Source organism: Plectropomus leopardus, chromosome 22, assembly GCF_026936395.1.
Source record: "Plectropomus leopardus strain MGB_pleo_1.0 chromosome 22, ASM2693639v1, whole genome shotgun sequence".
Classification (NCBI taxonomy): domain Eukaryota; kingdom Metazoa; phylum Chordata; class Actinopteri; order Perciformes; family Serranidae; genus Plectropomus; species Plectropomus leopardus.
In genome coordinates this window covers 21,724,972-21,743,536 of record NC_142197.1, presented here as the reverse complement: position 1 = coordinate 21,743,536, position 18,565 = coordinate 21,724,972, and the positions used below count along the sequence as shown (strand labels likewise).

Sequence of the window (18,565 nt, the reverse complement as noted above, 5' to 3'; positions counted from 1 at the left end):
GGCTTTTATGGCCTTCTTTTCAACATGCTATGCTATGGCGCGCCTCTATGTACAGTATGCTGCAAAAGAATGTCTTACTATAGTATGTCTTCCCACAGAAAAATTCCCATAGTATGGTATGTCACAACAAATGTCATCAATATTGTTGCAAAAAAAATGTCATAGAACAGTTTGTTGCAAAATAAGTCATATTTAAGTATTTCGCAAAACATTACCATAATATTGTACATCTCAAAAACATGCCAACATATATTAATGTTGCAAAAGAAAAGTCAAAGTATGCTAGGTTGCAAAAAATTTCATAATATGGCATGTCACAAAAAAGGTCATAGAATAGTATGTAAAAAAAAAAAAACAAAGAAATCAGCAAAAAAAGTCTGTATAGTATTGCAAAAAATGCCACGACACAGCATTTTAAAATGAACAAAACATTTTTTGGACGTGTCAAAATTTGAGATTTTTGCCATACTATAGTATGCGATTTTTTTCCATTTCTTCAACATGCTTTTTTATGACTTTTTGGGCTTTTTTGGCCTTCTTTTCAACATGCTATGCTATGGCGCGTCTCTATGAGCTATAATAAGCGGTTTGCAGCCATTTTTGGGACGTGTCAAAATTTGAGATTTTTGCCATACTATAGTATGCGATTTTTGTCCATTTTTTCAACATGCTTTTTTATGACTTTTTGGGCTTTTTTGGGCCTTCTTTTCAACATGCTATGCTATGGCGCGTCTCTATGAGCTATAATAAGCAGTTTTCAGCCATTTTTGGGACGTGTCAAAATTTGAGATTTTTGCCATACTATAGTATGCGATTTTTGTCCATTTTTTCAACATGCTTTTTTATGACTTTTTGGGCTTTTTTTGGCCTTCTTTTCAACATGCTATGCTATGGCGCGTCTCTATGAGCTATAATAAGCGGTTTGCAGGCATTTTTGGGACGTGTCAAAATTTGAGATTTTTGCCATACTATAGTATGCGATTTTTGTCCATTTTTTCAACATGCTTTTTTATGATTTTTTGGGCTTTTTTTGGCCTTCTTTTCAACATGCTATGCTATGGCGCGTCTCTATGAGCTATAATGAGTGGTTTTCAGCCATTTTTGGGACGTGTCAAAATTTGAGATTTTTGCCATACTATAGTATGCGATTTTTTCCATTTTTCAACATGCTTTTTATGACTTTTTGGGCTTTTTTTGGCCTTCTTTTCAACATGCTATGCTATGGCGCGCCTCTATGAGCTATAATAAGTGGTTTTCAGCCATTTTTGGGACGTGTCAAAATTTGAGATTTTTGCCATACTATAGTATGCGATTTTTGTCCATTTTTTCAACATGCTTTTTTATGACTTTTTGGGCTTTTTTTGGCCTTCTTTTCAACATGCCATACTATGGCGGCCTCTATGAGCTATAATAAGCGGTTTTCAGCCATTTTTGGGACGTGTCAAAATTTGAGATTTTTGCCATACTATAGTATGCGATTTTTGTCCATTTTTTCAACATGCTTTTTTATGACTTTGTGGGCTTTTTTTGGCCTTCTTTTCAACATGCTATGCATTGGCGCGCCTCTATGAGCTATAATAAGCGGTTTGCAGCCATTTTTGGGACGTGTCAAAATTTGAGATTTTTGCCATACTATAGTATGCGATTTTTTTCCATTTTTTCAACATGCTTTTTTATGACTTTGTGGGCTTTTTTTGGCCTTCTTTTCAACATGCTATGCATTGGCGGCGTCTCTATGAGCTATAATAAGCGGTTTTCAGCCATTTTTGGGACGTGTCAAAATTTGAGATTTTTGCCATACTATAGTATGCGATTTTTGTCCATTTTTTCAACATGCTTTTTTATGACTTTTTGGGCTTTTTTTGGCCTTCTTTTCAACATGCTATGCTATGGCGCGCCTCTATGAGCTATAATAAGTGGTTTTCAGCCATTTTTGGGACGTGTCAAAATTTGAGATTTTTGCCATACTATAGTATGCGATTTTTGTCCATTTTTCAACATGCTTTTTATGACTTTTTGGGCTTTTTTGGCCTTCTTTTCAACATGCTATGCTATGGCGTCTCTATGAGCTATAATAAGCGGTTTTCAGCCATTTTTGGGACGTGTCAAAATTTGAGATTTTGCCATACTATAGTATGCGATTTTTGTCCATTTTTTCAACATGCTTTTTTATGACTTTGTGGGCTTTTTTTGGCCTTCTTTTCAACATGCTATGCATTGGCGCGTCTCTATGAGCTATAATAAGCGGTTTTCAGCCATTTTTGGGACGTGTCAAAATTTGAGATTTTGCCATACTATAGTATGCGATTTTTGTCCATTTCTTCAACATGCTTTTTTATGACTTTTGGGCTTTTGGCCTTCTTTTCAACATGCTATGCTATGGCGCGTCTCTATGAGCTATAATAAGCGGTTTTCAGCCATTTTTGGGACGTGTCAAAATTTGAGATTTTTGCCATACTATAGTATGCGATTTTTGTCCATTTCTTCAACATGCTTTTTTATTAATTTTTGGGCTTTTTTTGGCCTTCTTTTCAACATGCTATGCTATGGCGCGCCTCTATGAGCTATAATGAGTGGTTTTCAGCCATTTTTGGGACGTGTCAAAATTTGAGATTTTTGCCATACTATAGTATGCGATTTTTGTCCATTTTTTCAACATGCTTTTTTGTGACTTTTTGGGCTTTTTGGCCTTCTTTTCAACATGCTATGCTATGGCGTCTCTATGAGCTATAATGAGTGGTTTTCAGCCATTTTTGGGACGTGTCAAAATTTGAGATTTTTGCCATACTATAGTATGCGATTTTTGTCCATTTTTTCAACATGCTTTTTTATGACTTTTTGGGCTTTTTTTGGCCTTCTTTTCAACATGCTATGCTATGGCGCGTCTCTATGAGCTATAATAAGTGGTTTTCAGCCATTTTTGGGACGTGTCAAAATTTGAGATTTTTGCCATACTATAGTATGCGATTTTTTTCCATTTCTTCAACATGCTTTTTTATGACTTTTTGGGCTTTTTTTGGCCTTCTTTTCAACATGCTATGCTATGGCGCGTCTCTATGAGCTATAATAAGCGGTTTGCAGCCATTTTTGGGACGTGTCAAAATTTGAGATTTTTGCCATACTATAGTATGCGATTTTTGTCCATTTTTTCAACATGCTTTTTTATGACTTTTTGGGCTTTTTTTGGCCTTCTTTTCAACATGCTATGCTATGGCGCGTCTCTATGAGCTATAATAAGCGGTTTTCAGCCATTTTTGGGACGTGTCAAAATTTGAGATTTTTGCCATACTATAGTATGCGATTTTTGTCCATTTTTCAACATGCTTTTTTATGACTTTTTGGGCTTTTTTGGCCTTCTTTTCAACATGCTATGCTATGGCGCTGCCTCTATGAGCTATAATAAGCGGTTTTCAGCCATTTTTGGGACGTGTCAAAATTTGAGATTTTTGCCATACTATAGTATGCGATTTTTGTCCATTTTTTCAACATGCTTTTTTATGACTTTTTGGGCTTTTTTTGGCCTTCTTTTCAACATGCTATGCTATGGCGCGTCTCTATGAGCTATAATAAGCGGTTTGCAGGCATTTTTGGGACGTGTCAAAATTTGAGATTTTTGCCATACTATAGTATGCGATTTTTGTCCATTTCTTCAACATGCTTTTTTATGATTTTTTGGGCTTTTTTTGGCCTTCTTTTCAACATGCTATGCTATGGCGCGTCTCTATGAGCTATAATGAGTGGTTTTCAGCCATTTTTGGGACGTGTCAAAATTTGAGATTTTGCCATACTATAGTATGCGATTTTTTTCCATTTTTTCAACATGCTTTTTTATGACTTTTTGGGCTTTTTTTGGCCTTCTTTTCAACATGCTATGCTATGGCGCGCCTCTATGAGCTATAATAAGTGGTTTTCAGCCATTTTTGGGACGTGTCAAAATTTGAGATTTTTGCCATACTATAGTATGCGATTTTTGTCCATTTTTCAACATGCTTTTTATGACTTTTTGGGCTTTTTGGCCTTCTTTTCAACATGCTATGCTATGGCGTCTCTATGAGCTATAATAAGCGGTTTTCAGCCATTTTTGGGACGTGTCAAAATTTGAGATTTTTGCCATACTATAGTATGCGATTTTTGTCCATTTTTCAACATGCTTTTTATGACTTTGTGGGCTTTTTTGGCCTTCTTTTCAACATGCTATGCATTGGCGCGCCTCTATGAGCTATAATAAGCGGTTTGCAGCCATTTTTGGGACGTGTCAAAATTTGAGATTTTTGCCATACTATAGTATGCGATTTTTTTCCATTTTTTCAACATGCTTTTTTATGACTTTGTGGGCTTTTTTTGGCCTTCTTTTCAACATGCTATGCATTGGCGCGTCTCTATGAGCTATAATAAGCGGTTTTCAGCCATTTTTGGGACGTGTCAAAATTTGAGATTTTTGCCATACTATAGTATGCGATTTTTGTCCATTTTTTCAACATGCTTTTTATGACTTTTTGGGCTTTTTTGGCCTTCTTTTCAACATGCTATGCTATGGCGCCTCTATGAGCTATAATAAGTGGTTTTCAGCCATTTTGGGACGTGTCAAAATTTGAGATTTTTGCCATACTATAGTATGCGATTTTTGTCCATTTTTCAACATGCTTTTTTATGACTTTTGGGCTTTTTTTGGCCTTCTTTTCAACATGCTATGCTATGGCGTCTCTATGAGCTATAATAAGCGGTTTTCAGCCATTTTTGGGACGTGTCAAAATTTGAGATTTTGCCATACTATAGTATGCGATTTTTGTCCATTTTTCAACATGCTTTTTATGACTTTGTGGGCTTTTTTTGGCCTTCTTTTCAACATGCTATGCATTGGCGCGTCTCTATGAGCTATAATAAGCGGTTTTCAGCCATTTTTGGGACGTGTCAAAATTTGAGATTTTTGCCATACTATAGTATGCGATTTTTGTCCATTTCTTCAACATGCTTTTTTATGACTTTTTGGGCTTTTTTTGGCCTTCTTTTCAACATGCTATGCTATGGCGCGTCTCTATGAGCTATAATAAGCGGTTTTCAGCCATTTTTGGGACGTGTCAAAATTTGAGATTTTTGCCATACTATAGTATGCGATTTTTGTCCATTTCTTCAACATGCTTTTTTATTAATTTTTGGGCTTTTTTTGGCCTTCTTTTCAACATGCTATGCTATGGCGCGCCTCTATGAGCTATAATGAGTGGTTTTCAGCCATTTTTGGGACGTGTCAAAATTTGAGATTTTTGCCATACTATAGTATGCGATTTTTGTCCATTTTTTCAACATGCTTTTTTATGATTTTTTGGGCTTTTTGGCCTTCTTTTCAACATGCTATGCTATGGCGCGTCTCTATGAGCTATAATGAGTGGTTTTCAGCCATTTTTGGGACGTGTCAAAATTTGAGATTTTTGCCATACTATAGTATGCGATTTTTGTCCATTTTTTCAACATGCTTTTTTGTGACTTTTTGGGCTTTTTTTGGCCTTCTTTTCAACATGCTATGCTATGGCGCGTCTCTATGAGCTATAATGAGTGGTTTTCAGCCATTTTTGGGACGTGTCAAAATTTGAGATTTTTGCCATACTATAGTATGCGATTTTTGTCCATTTTTTCAACATGCTTTTTTATGACTTTGTGGGCTTTTTTTGGCCTTCTTTTCAACATGCTATGCTATGGCGCGTCTCTATGAGCTATAATAAGTGGTTTTCAGCCATTTTTGGGATGTGTCAAAATTTGAGATTTTTGCCATACTATAGTATGCGATTTTTTTCCATTTCTTCAACATGCTTTTTTATGACTTTTTGGGCTTTTTTTGGCCTTCTTTTCAACATGCTATGCTATGGCGCGTCTCTATGAGCTATAATGAGTGGTTTTCAGCCATTTTTGGGACGTGTCAAAATTTGAGATTTTTGCCATACTATAGTATCACGATTTTTGTCCATTTTTCAACATGCTTTTTATGACTTTGTGGGCTTTTTTGGCCTTCTTTTGAACATGCTATGCTATGGCGCGTCTCTATGAGCTATAATAAGTGGTTTTCAGCCATTTTTGGGACGTGTCAAAATTTGAGATTTTTGCCATACTATAGTATGCGTTTTTTGGCCATTTTTTCAACATGCTTTTTTATGACTTTTTGGGCTTTTTTTGGCCTTCTTTTCAACATGCTATGCATTGGCGCGTCTCTATGAGCTATAATAAGCGGTTTTCAGCCATTTTTGGGACGTGTCAAAATTTGAGATTTTTGCCATACTATAGTATGCGATTTTTGTCCATTTTGTTAACATGCTTTTTACTGACTTTTTGGGCTTTTTTTGGCCTTCTTTTCAACATGCTATGCTATGGCGCGTCTCTATGAGCTATAATGAGTGGTTTTCAGCCATTTTTGGGACGTGTCAAAATTTGAGATTTTTGCCATACTATAGTATGCGATTTTTGTCCATTTTTTCAACATGCTTTTTTATGACTTTTTGGGCTTTTTTTGGCCTTCTTTTCAACATGCTATGCATTGGCGCTGCCTCTATGAGCTATAATGAGTGGTTTTCAGCCATTTTTGGGACGTGTCAAAATTTGAGATTTTGCCATACTATAGTATGCGATTTTGTCCATTTTTTCAACATGCTTTTTTATGACTTTTTGGGCTTTTTGGCCTTCTTTTCAACATGCTATGCTATGGCGTCTCTATGAGCTATAATGAGTGGTTTTCAGCCATTTTTGGGACGTGTCAAAATTTGAGATTTTTGCCATACTATAGTATGCGATTTTTGTCCATTTTTTCAACATGCTTTTTTATGACTTTTTGGGCTTTTTTTGGCCTTCTTTTCAACATGCTATGCTATGGCGCGTCTCTATGAGCTATAATGAGTGGTTTTCAGCCATTTTTGGGACGTGTCAAAATTTGAGATTTTGCCATACTATAGTATGCGATTTTTGTCCATTTTTTCAACATGCTTTTTTATGACTTTGTGGGCTTTTTTTGGCCTTCTTTTGAACATGCTATGCTATGGCGCGCCTCTATGAGCTATAATAAGTGGTTTTCAGCCATTTTTGGGACGTGTCAAAATTTGAGATTTTTGCCATACTATAGTATGCGTTTTTTGGCCATTTTTTCAACATGCTTTTTATGACTTTTTGGGCTTTTTTGGCCTTCTTTTCAACATGCTATGCATTGGCGCGTCTCTATGAGCTATAATAAGCGGTTTTCAGCCATTTTTGGGACGTGTCAAAATTTGAGATTTTGCCATACTATAGTATGCGATTTTTTCCATTTCTTCAACATGCTTTTTATGACTTTTGGGCTTTTTTGGCCTTCTTTTCAACATGCTATGCTATGGCGTCTCTATGAGCTATAATAAGCGGTTTTCAGCCATTTTTGGGACGTGTCAAAATTTGAGATTTTTGCCATACTATAGTATGCGATTTTTGTCCATTTTTTCAACATGATTTTTTATGACTTTTGGGCTTTTTGGCCTTCTTTTCAACATGCTATGCATTGGCGGCGTCTCTATGAGCTATAATAAGCGGTTTGCAGGCATTTTTGGGACGATGTCAAAATTTGAGATTTTTGCCATACTATAGTATGCGATTTTTTCCATTTCTTCAACATGCTTTTTATGACTTTTTGGGCTTTTTTGGCCTTCTTTTCAACATGCTATGCATTGGCGCTGCCTCTATGAGCTATAATAAGCGGTTTTCAGCCATTTTTGGGACGTGTCAAAATTTGAGATTTTGCCATACTATAGTATGCGATTTTGTCCATTTTTCAACATGCTTTTTATGACTTTGTGGGCTTTTTTGGCCTTCTTTTCAACATGCTATGCTATGGCGCGTCTCTATGAGCTATACTAAGCGGTTTGCAGCCATTTTTGGGACGTGTCAAAATTTGAGATTTTTGCCATACTATAGTATGCGATTTTTGTCCATTTTTTCAACATGCTTTTTTATGACTTTGTGGGCTTTTTTTGGCCTTCTTTTCAACATGCTATGCATTGGCGCGTCTCTATGAGCTATAATAAGCGGTTTTCAGCCATTTTTGGGACGTGTCAAAATTTGAGATTTTTGCCATACTATAGTATGCGATTTTTGTCCATTTCTTCAACATGCTTTTTTATGACTTTTTGGGCTTTTTTTGGCCTTCTTTTCAACATGCTATGCTATGGCGCGTCTCTATGAGCTATAATAAGCGGTTTTCAGCCATTTTTGGGACGTGTCAAAGTTTGAGATTTTTGCCATACTATAGTATCACGATTTTTGTCCATTTCTTCAACATGCTTTTTTATGACTTTGTGGGCTTTTTGGCCTTCTTTTCAACATGCTATGCTATGGCGGCGCCTCTATGAGCTATAATGAGTGGTTTTCAGCCATTTTTGGGACGTGTCAAAATTTGAGATTTTTGCCATACTATAGTATGCGATTTTTGTCCATTTTTCAACATGCTTTTTGTGACTTTTTGGGCTTTTTGGCCTTCTTTTCAACATGCTATGCTATGGCGCGTCTCTATGAGCTATAATGAGTGGTTTTCAGCCATTTTTGGGACGTGTCAAAATTTGAGATTTTTGCCATACTATAGTATGCGATTTTTGTCCATTTTTTCAACACGCTTTTTATGACTTTTTGGGCTTTTTTTGGCCTTCTTTTCAACATGCTATGCTATGGCGCGTCTCTATGAGCTATAATGAGTGGTTTTCAGCCATTTTTGGGACGTGTCAAAATTTGAGATTTTTGCCATACTATAGTATGCGATTTTTGTCCATTTTTTCAACATGATTTTTTATGACTTTTTGGGCTTTTTTTGGCCTTCTTTTCAACATGCTATGCTATGGCGCGTCTCTATGAGCTATAATAAGCGGTTTGCAGGCATTTTTGGGACGTGTCAAAATTTGAGATTTTTGCCATACTATAGTATGCGATTTTTTTCCATTTCTTCAACATGCTTTTTATGACTTTTGGGCTTTTTTGGCCTTCTTTTCAACATGCTATGCATTGGCGTCTCTATGAGCTATAATAAGCGGTTTTCAGCCATTTTTGGGACGTGTCAAAATTTGAGATTTTTGCCATACTATAGTATGCGATTTTTGTCCATTTTTTCAACATGCTTTTTTATGACTTTGTGGGCTTTTTTTGGCCTTCTTTTCAACATGCTATGCTATGGCGCGTCTCTATGAGCTATAATAAGCGGTTTGCAGCCATTTTTGGGACGTGTCAAAATTTGAGATTTTTGCCATACTATAGTATGCGATTTTTGTCCATTTTTTCAACATGCTTTTTTATGACTTTGTGGGCTTTTTTTGGCCTTCTTTTCAACATGCTATGCATTGGCGCGTCTCTATGAGCTATAATAAGCGGTTTTCAGCCATTTTTGGGACGTGTCAAAATTTGAGATTTTTGCCATACTATAGTATGCGATTTTTGTCCATTTCTTCAACATGCTTTTTTATGACTTTTTGGGCTTTTTTTGGCCTTCTTTTCAACATGCTATGCTATGGCGCGTCTCTATGAGCTATAATAAGCGGTTTTCAGCCATTTTTGGGACGTGTCAAAATTTGAGATTTTTGCCATACTATAGTATGCGATTTTTGTCCATTTCTTCAACATGCTTTTTATGACTTTGTGGGCTTTTTTGGCCTTCTTTTCAACATGCTATGCTATGGCGCGTCTCTATGAGCTATAATGAGTGGTTTTCAGCCATTTTTGGGACGTGTCAAAATTTGAGATTTTTGCCATACTATAGTATGCGATTTTTGTCCATTTTTTCAACATGCTTTTTGTGACTTTTTGGGCTTTTTTGGCCTTCTTTTCAACATGCTATGCTATGGCGTCTCTATGAGCTATAATGAGTGGTTTTCAGCCATTTTTGGGACGTGTCAAAATTTGAGATTTTTGCCATACTATAGTATGCGATTTTTGTCCATTTTTTCAACATGCTTTTTTATGACTTTTTGGGCTTTTTTTGGCCTTCTTTTCAACATGCTATGCTATGGCGCGTCTCTATGAGCTATAATAAGTGGTTTTCAGCCATTTTTGGGACGTGTCAAAATTTGAGATTTTTGCCATACTATAGTATGCGATTTTTTTCCATTTCTTCAACATGCTTTTTTATGACTTTTTGGGCTTTTTTGGCCTTCTTTTCAACATGCTTTGCTATTGCGCTGCCTCTATGAGCTATAATAAGCGGTTTGCAGCCATTTTTGGGACGATGTCAAAATTTGAGATTTTTGCCATACTATAGTATGCGATTTTTGTCCATTTTTCAACATGCTTTTTATGACTTTTTGGGCTTTTTTTGGCCTTCTTTTCAACATGCTATGCTATGGCGCGTCTCTATGAGCTATAATAAGCAGTTTTCAGCCATTTTTGGGACGTGTCAAAATTTGAGATTTTTGCCATACTATAGTATGCGATTTTTGTCCTTTTTTTCAACATGCCTTTTATGACTTTTTGGGCTTTTTGGGCCTTCTTTTCAACATGCTATGCTATGGCGTCTCTATGAGCTATAATAAGCAGTTTTCAGCCATTTTGGGACGTGTCAAAATTTGAGATTTTTGCCATACTATAGTATGCGATTTTTGTCCATTTTTTCAACATGCTTTTTTATGACTTTTTGGGCTTTTTTGGGCCTTCTTTTCAACATGCTATGCTATGGCGCGTCTCTATGAGCTATAATAAGCGGTTTGCAGGCATTTTTGGGACGTGTCAAAATTTGAGATTTTGCCATACTATAGTATGTATTTTTGTCCATTTTTTCAACATGCTTTTTATGATTTTTGGGCTTTTTTGGCCTTCTTTTCAACATGCTATGCTATGGCTGCGTCTCTATGAGCTATAATGAGTGGTTTTCAGCCATTTTTGGGACGATGTCAAAATTTGAGATTTTTGCCATACTATAGTATGCGATTTTTTCCATTTTTCAACATGCTTTTTTATGACTTTTGGGCTTTTTTTTGGCCTTCTTTTCAACATGCTATGCTATGGCGCCTCTATGAGCTATAATAAGTGGTTTTCAGCCATTTTTGGGACGATGTCAAAATTTGAGATTTTTGCCATACTATAGTATGCGATTTTTGTCCATTTTTCAACATGCTTTTTATGACTTTTTGGGCTTTTTTGGCCTTCTTTTCAACATGCTATGCTATGGCGCGTCTCGATGAGCTATAATAAGCGGTTTTCAGCCATTTTTGGGACGTGTTAAAATTTGAGTTTTTTGCCATACTATAGTATGCGATTTTTGTCCATTTTTCAACATGCTTTTTATGACTTTGTGGGCTTTTTTGGCCTTCTTTTCAACATGCTATGCATTGGCGGCGCCTCTATGAGCTATAATAAGCGGTTTGCAGCCATTTTTGGGACGATGTCAAAATTTGAGATTTTTGCCATACTATAGTATGCGATTTTTTCCATTTTTCAACATGCTTTTTTATGACTTTGTGGGCTTTTTTGGCCTTCTTTTCAACATGCTATGCATTGGCGTCTCTATGAGCTATAATAAGCGGTTTTCAGCCATTTTTGGGACGTGTCAAAATTTGAGATTTTTGCCATACTATAGTATGCGATTTTTGTCCATTTTTCAACATGCTTTTTATGACTTTTTGGGCTTTTTTGGCCTTCTTTTCAACATGCTATGCTATGGCGGCGCCTCTATGAGCTATAATAAGTGGTTTTCAGCCATTTTGGGACGATGTCAAAATTTGAGATTTTTGCCATACTATAGTATGCGATTTTGTCCATTTTTCAACATGCTTTTTTATGACTTTTTGGGCTTTTTTGGCCTTCTTTTCAACATGCTATGCTATGGCGGCGTCTCTATGAGCTATAATAAGCGGTTTTCAGCCATTTTTGGGACGTGTCAAAATTTGAGATTTTTGCCATACTATAGTATGCGATTTTTGTCCATTTTTCAACATGCTTTTTTATGACTTTGTGGGCTTTTTTTTGGCCTTCTTTTCAACATGCTATGCATTATGGCGTCTCTATGAGCTATAATAAGCGGTTTTCAGCCATTTTTGGGACGTGTCAAAATTTGAGATTTTTGCCATACTATAGTATGCGATTTTTGTCCATTTCTTCAACATGCTTTTTATGACTTTTTGGGCTTTTTTGGCCTTCTTTTCAACATGCTATGCTATGGCTGCGTCTCTATGAGCTATAATAAGCGGTTTTCAGCCATTTTTGGGACGTGTCAAAATTTGAGATTTTTGCCATACTATAGTATGCGATTTTTGTCCATTTCTTCAACATGCTTTTTTATTAATTTTGGGCTTTTTGGCCTTCTTTTCAACATGCTATGCTATGGCGCTGCCTCTATGAGCTATAATGAGTGGTTTTCAGCCATTTTTGGGACGTGTCAAAATTTGAGATTTTGCCATACTATAGTATGCGATTTTTGTCCATTTTTCAACATGCTTTTTTATGATTTTTGGGCTTTTTTGGCCTTCTTTTCAACATGCTATGCTATGGCGCGTCTCTATGAGCTATAATGAGTGGTTTTCAGCCATTTTTGGGACGTGTCAAAATTTGAGATTTTGCCATACTATAGTATGCGATTTTTGTCCATTTTTCAACATGCTTTTTTATGACTTTTTGGGCTTTTTGGCCTTCTTTTCAACATGCTATGCTATGGCGTCTCTATGAGCTATAATGAGTGGTTTTCAGCCATTTTTGGGACGTGTCAAAATTTGAGATTTTTGCCATACTATAGTATGCGATTTTTGTCCATTTTTCAACATGCTTTTTTATGACTTTTTGGGCTTTTTGGCCTTCTTTTCAACATGCTATGCTATGGCGTCTCTATGAGCTATAATAAGTGGTTTTCAGCCATTTTGGGATGTGTCAAAATTTGAGATTTTTGCCATACTATAGTATGCGATTTTTTCCATTTCTTCAACATGCTTTTTATGACTTTTTGGGCTTTTTTGGCCTTCTTTTCAACATGCTATGCTATGGCGTCTCTATGAGCTATAATGAGTGGTTTTCAGCCATTTTTGGGACGTGTCAAAATTTGAGATTTTTGCCATACTATAGTATGCGATTTTTGTCCATTTTTTCAACATGCTTTTTTATGACTTTGTGGGCTTTTTTGGCCTTCTTTTGAACATGCTATGCTATGGCGCCTCTATGAGCTATAATAAGTGGTTTTCAGCCATTTTTGGGACGTGTCAAAATTTGAGATTTTTGCCATACTATAGTATCATTTTTGGCCATTTTTCAACATGCTTTTTATGACTTTTGGGCTTTTTTTGGCCTTCTTTTCAACATGCTATGCATTGGCGGCGTCTCTATGAGCTATAATAAGCGGTTTTCAGCCATTTTTGGGACGATGTCAAAATTTGAGATTTTTGCCATACTATAGTATGCGATTTTTGTCCATTTTTTCAACATGCTTTTTATGACTTTGTGGGCTTTTTTGGCCTTCTTTTCAACATGCTATGCATTGGCGTCTCTATGAGCTATAATAAGCGGTTTTCAGCCATTTTTGGGACGTGTCAAAATTTGAGATTTTGCCATACTATAGTATGCGATTTTTGTCCATTTCTTCAACATGCTTTTTATGACTTTTGGGCTTTTTTGGCCTTCTTTTCAACATGCTATGCTATGGCGCGTCTCTATGAGCTATAATAAGCGGTTTTCAGCCATTTTTGGGACGTGTCAAAATTTGAGATTTTTGCCATACTATAGTATGCGATTTTTGTCCATTTTTCAACATGCTTTTTTATGACTTTTTGGGCTTTTTTTTGGCCTTCTTTTCAACATGCTATGCTATGGCGCTGCCTCTATGAGCTATAATGAGTGGTTTTCAGCCATTTTTGGGACGATGTCAAAATTTGAGATTTTGCCATACTATAGTATGCGATTTTGTCCATTTTTTCAACATGCTTTTTTATGACTTTTTGGGCTTTTTGGCCTTCTTTTCAACATGCTATGCTATGGCGCGCCTCTATGAGCTATAATGAGTGGTTTTCAGCCATTTTTGGGACGTGTCAAAATTTGAGATTTTTGCCATACTATAGTATGCGATTTTTGTCCATTTTTTCAACATGCTTTTTTATGACTTTTTGGGCTTTTTTGGGCCTTCTTTTCAACATGCTATGCTATGGCGCGTCTCTATGAGCTATAATAAGCGGTTTTCAGCCATTTTTGGGACGTGTCAAAATTTGAGATTTTTGCCATACTATAGTATGCGATTTTTGTCCATTTCTTCAACATGCTTTTTTATGACTTTTTGGGCTTTTTTTGGCCTTCTTTTCAACATGCTATGCTATGGCGCGTCTCTATGAGCTATAATGAGTGGTTTTCAGCCATTTTTGGGACGTGTCAAAATTTGAGATTTTTGCCATACTATAGTATGCGATTTTTGTCCATTTTTTCAACATGCTTTTTTATGACTTTGTGGGCTTTTTTTGGCCTTCTTTTGAACATGCTATGCTATGGCGCGCCTCTATGAGCTATAATAAGTGGTTTTCAGCCATTTTTGGGACGTGTCAAAATTTGAGATTTTTGCCATACTATAGTATGCGTTTTTTGGCCATTTTTTCAACATGCTTTTTTATGACTTTTTGGGCTTTTTTTGGCCTTCTTTTCAACATGCTATGCATTGGCGCGTCTCTATGAGCTATAATAAGCGGTTTTCAGCCATTTTTGGGACGTGTCAAAATTTGAGATTTTTGCCATACTATAGTATGCGATTTTTTTCCATTTCTTCAACATGCTTTTTTTTGACTTTTTGGGCTTTTTTGGCCTTCTTTTCAACATGCTATGCTATGGCGCGTCTCTATGAGCTATAATAAGCGGTTTTCAGCCATTTTTGGGACGTGTCAAAATTTGAGATTTTTGCCATACTATAGTATGCGATTTTTGTCCATTTTTTCAACATGCTTTTTTATGACTTTTTGGGCTTTTTTTGGCCTTCTTTTCAACATGCTATGCATTGGCGCGTCTCTATGAGCTATAATAAGCGGTTTGCAGGCATTTTTGGGACGTGTCAAAATTTGAGATTTTTGCCATACTATAGTATGCGATTTTTTTCCATTTCTTCAACATGCTTTTTTATGACTTTTTGGGCTTTTTTTGGCCTTCTTTTCAACATGCTATGCATTGGCGCGTCTCTATGAGCTATAATAAGCGGTTTTCAGCCATTTTTGGGACGTGTCAAAATTTGAGATTTTTGCCATACTATAGTATGCGATTTTTGTCCATTTTTTCAACATGCTTTTTTATGACTTTGTGGGCTTTTTTTGGCCTTCTTTTCAACATGCTATGCTATGGCGCGTCTCTATGAGCTATAATAAGCGGTTTGCAGCCATTTTTGGGACGTGTCAAAATTTGAGATTTTGCCATACTATAGTATGCGATTTTTGTCCATTTTTTCAACATGCTTTTTTATGACTTTGTGGGCTTTTTTTGGCCTTCTTTTCAACATGCTATGCATTGGCGCGTCTCTATGAGCTATAATAAGCGGTTTTCAGCCATTTTTGGGACGTGTCAAAATTTGAGATTTTTGCCATACTATAGTATGCGATTTTTTTCCATTTCTTCAACATGCTTTTTTATGACTTTTTGGGCTTTTTTTGGCCTTCTTTTCAACATGCTATGCTATGGCGCGTCTCTATGAGCTATAATAAGCGGTTTTCAGCCATTTTTGGGACGATGTCAATATTTGATATTTTGGCCTTACTATAGTATGCGATTTTTGTCCATTTCTTCAACATGCTTTTTTATGACTTTGTGGGCTTTTTTTGGCCTTCTTTTCAACATGCTATGCTATGGCGCGCCTCTATGAGCTATAATGAGTGGTTTTCAGCCATTTTTGGGACGTGTCAAAATTTGAGATTTTTGCCATACTATAGTATGCGATTTTTGTCCATTTTTTCAACATGCTTTTTTGTGACTTTTTGGGCTTTTTTTGGCCTTCTTTTCAACATGCTATGCTATGGCGCGTCTCTATGAGCTATAATGAGTGGTTTTCAGCCATTTTTGGGACGTGTCAAAATTTGAGATTTTTGCCATACTATAGTATGCGATTTTTGTCCATTTTTCAACATGCTTTTTATGACTTTTTGGGCTTTTTTGGCCTTCTTTTCAACATGCTATGCTATGGCGTCTCTATGAGCTATAATGAGTGGTTTTCAGCCATTTTTGGGACGTGTCAAAATTTGAGATTTTGCCATACTATAGTATGCGATTTTTGTCCATTTTTCAACATGCTTTTTTATGACTTTTTGGGCTTTTTTGGCCTTCTTTTCAACATGCTATGCTATGGCGTCTCTATGAGCTATAATAAGCGGTTTGCAGGCATTTTTGGGACGTGTCAAAATTTGAGATTTTTGCCATACTATAGTATGCGATTTTTTTCCATTTCTTCAACATGCTTTTTTATGACTTTTTGGGCTTTTTTTGGCCTTCTTTTCAACATGCTATGCATTGGCGCGTCTCTATGAGCTATAATAAGCGGTTTTCAGCCATTTTTGGGACGTGTCAAAATTTGAGATTTTTGCCATACTATAGTATGCGATTTTTGTCCATTTTTTCAACATGCTTTTTATGACTTTGTGGGCTTTTTTTTGGCCTTCTTTTCAACATGCTATGCTATGGCGCGTCTCTATGAGCTATAATAAGCGGTTTGCAGCCATTTTTGGGACGTGTCAAAATTTGAGATTTTTGCCATACTATAGTATGCGATTTTTGTCCATTTTTTCAACATGCTTTTTTATGACTTTGTGGTCTTTGTTTGGCTTTCTTTTCAACATGCTATGCATTGGCGCGTCTCTATGAGCTATAATAAGCGGTTTTCAGCCATTTTTGGGACGTGTCAAAATTTGAGATTTTTGCCATACTATAGTATGCGATTTTTGTCCATTTTTTCAACATGCTTTTTTATGACTTTCTGGGCTTTTTGGCCTTCTTTTCAACATGCTATGCTATGGCGCGTCTCTATGAGCTATAATAAGCGGTTTTCAGCCATTTTTGGGACGTGTCAAAATTTGAGATTTTTGCCATACTATAGTATGCGATTTTTGTCCATTTCTTCAACATGCTTTTTTATGACTTTGTGGGCTTTTTTTGGCCTTCTTTTCAACATGCTATGCTATGGCGCGCCTCTATGAGCTATAATGAGTGGTTTTCAGCCATTTTTGGGACGTGTCAAAATTTGAGATTTTTGCCATACTATAGTATGCGATTTTGTCCATTTTTCAACATGCTTTTTGTGACTTTTTGGGCTTTTTTTGGCCTTCTTTTCAACATGCTATGCTATGGCGCGTCTCTATGAGCTATAATGAGTGGTTTTCAGCCATTTTTGGGACGTGTCAAAATTTGAGATTTTTGCCATACTATAGTATGCGATTTTTGTCCATTTTTTCAACATGCTTTTTTATGACTTTTTGGGCTTTTTTTGGCCTTCTTTTCAACATGCTATGCTATGGCGCGCCTCTATGAGCTATAATAAGTGGTTTTCAGCCATTTTTGGGACGTGTCAAAATTTGAGATTTTTGCCATACTATAGTATGCGTATTTTGGCCATTTTTTCAACATGCTTTTTTATGACTTTTTGGCTTTTGGCCTTCTTTTCAACATGCTATGCATTGGCGCGTCTCTATGAGCTATAATAAGCGGTTTTCAGCCATTTTTGGGACGTGTCAAAATTTGAGATTTTTGCCATACTATAGTATGCGATTTTTTTCCATTTCTTCAACATGCTTTTTTATGACTTTTTGGGCTTTTTTGGCCTTCTTTTCAACATGCTATGCTATGGCGCGCCTCTATGAGCTATAATGAGTGGTTTTCAGCCATTTTTGGGACGTGTCAAAATTTGAGATTTTTGCCATACTATAGTATGCGATTTTTGTCCATTTTTTCAACATGCTTTTTTATGACTTTGTGGGCTTTTTTTGGCCTTCTTTTCAACATGCTATGCTATGGCGCTGCCTCTATGAGCTATAATAAGCGGTTTTCAGCCATTTTTGGGACGTGTCAAAATTTGAGATTTTGCCATACTATAGTATGCGATTTTTGTCCATTTTTTCAACATGCTTTTTTATGACTTTTTGGGCTTTTTTTGGCCTTCTTTTCAACATGCTATGCTATGGCGCGTCTCTATGAGCTATAATGAGTGGTTTTCAGCCATTTTTGGGACGTGTCAAAATTTGAGATTTTTGCCATACTATAGTATGCGATTTTTGTCCATTTCTTCAACATGCTTTTTATGACTTTTTGGGCTTTTTTTGGCCTTCTTTTCAACATGCTATGCTATAGCGCGTCTCTATGAGCTATAATGAGTGGTTTTCAGCCATTTTTGGGACGTGTCAAAATTTGAGATTTTTGCCATACTATAGTATGCGATTTTTTTCCACTTTTTCAACATGATTTTTATGACTTTTGGGCTTTTTTTGGCCTTCTTTTCAACATGCTATGCTATGGCGCGTCTCTATGAGCTATAATAAGCGGTTTGCAGGCATTTTTGGGACGTGTCAAAATTTGAGATTTTTGCCATACTATAGTATGCGATTTTTGTCCATTTCTTCAACATGCTTTTTTATGATTTTTTGGGCTTTTTTGGCCT

The 18,565-nt window shown here is 36.3% G+C and overlaps 1 protein-coding gene across 1 annotated transcript in view; it reads right to left on the bottom strand.

Moving 5' to 3' along the window:
* The window catches only part of osgep (O-sialoglycoprotein endopeptidase), a 53,048-nt gene that overhangs the window by 1,713 nt on the left and 32,770 nt on the right, over nt 1-18,565 (bottom strand). The gene's annotated exons all lie outside the window — the stretch shown is intronic.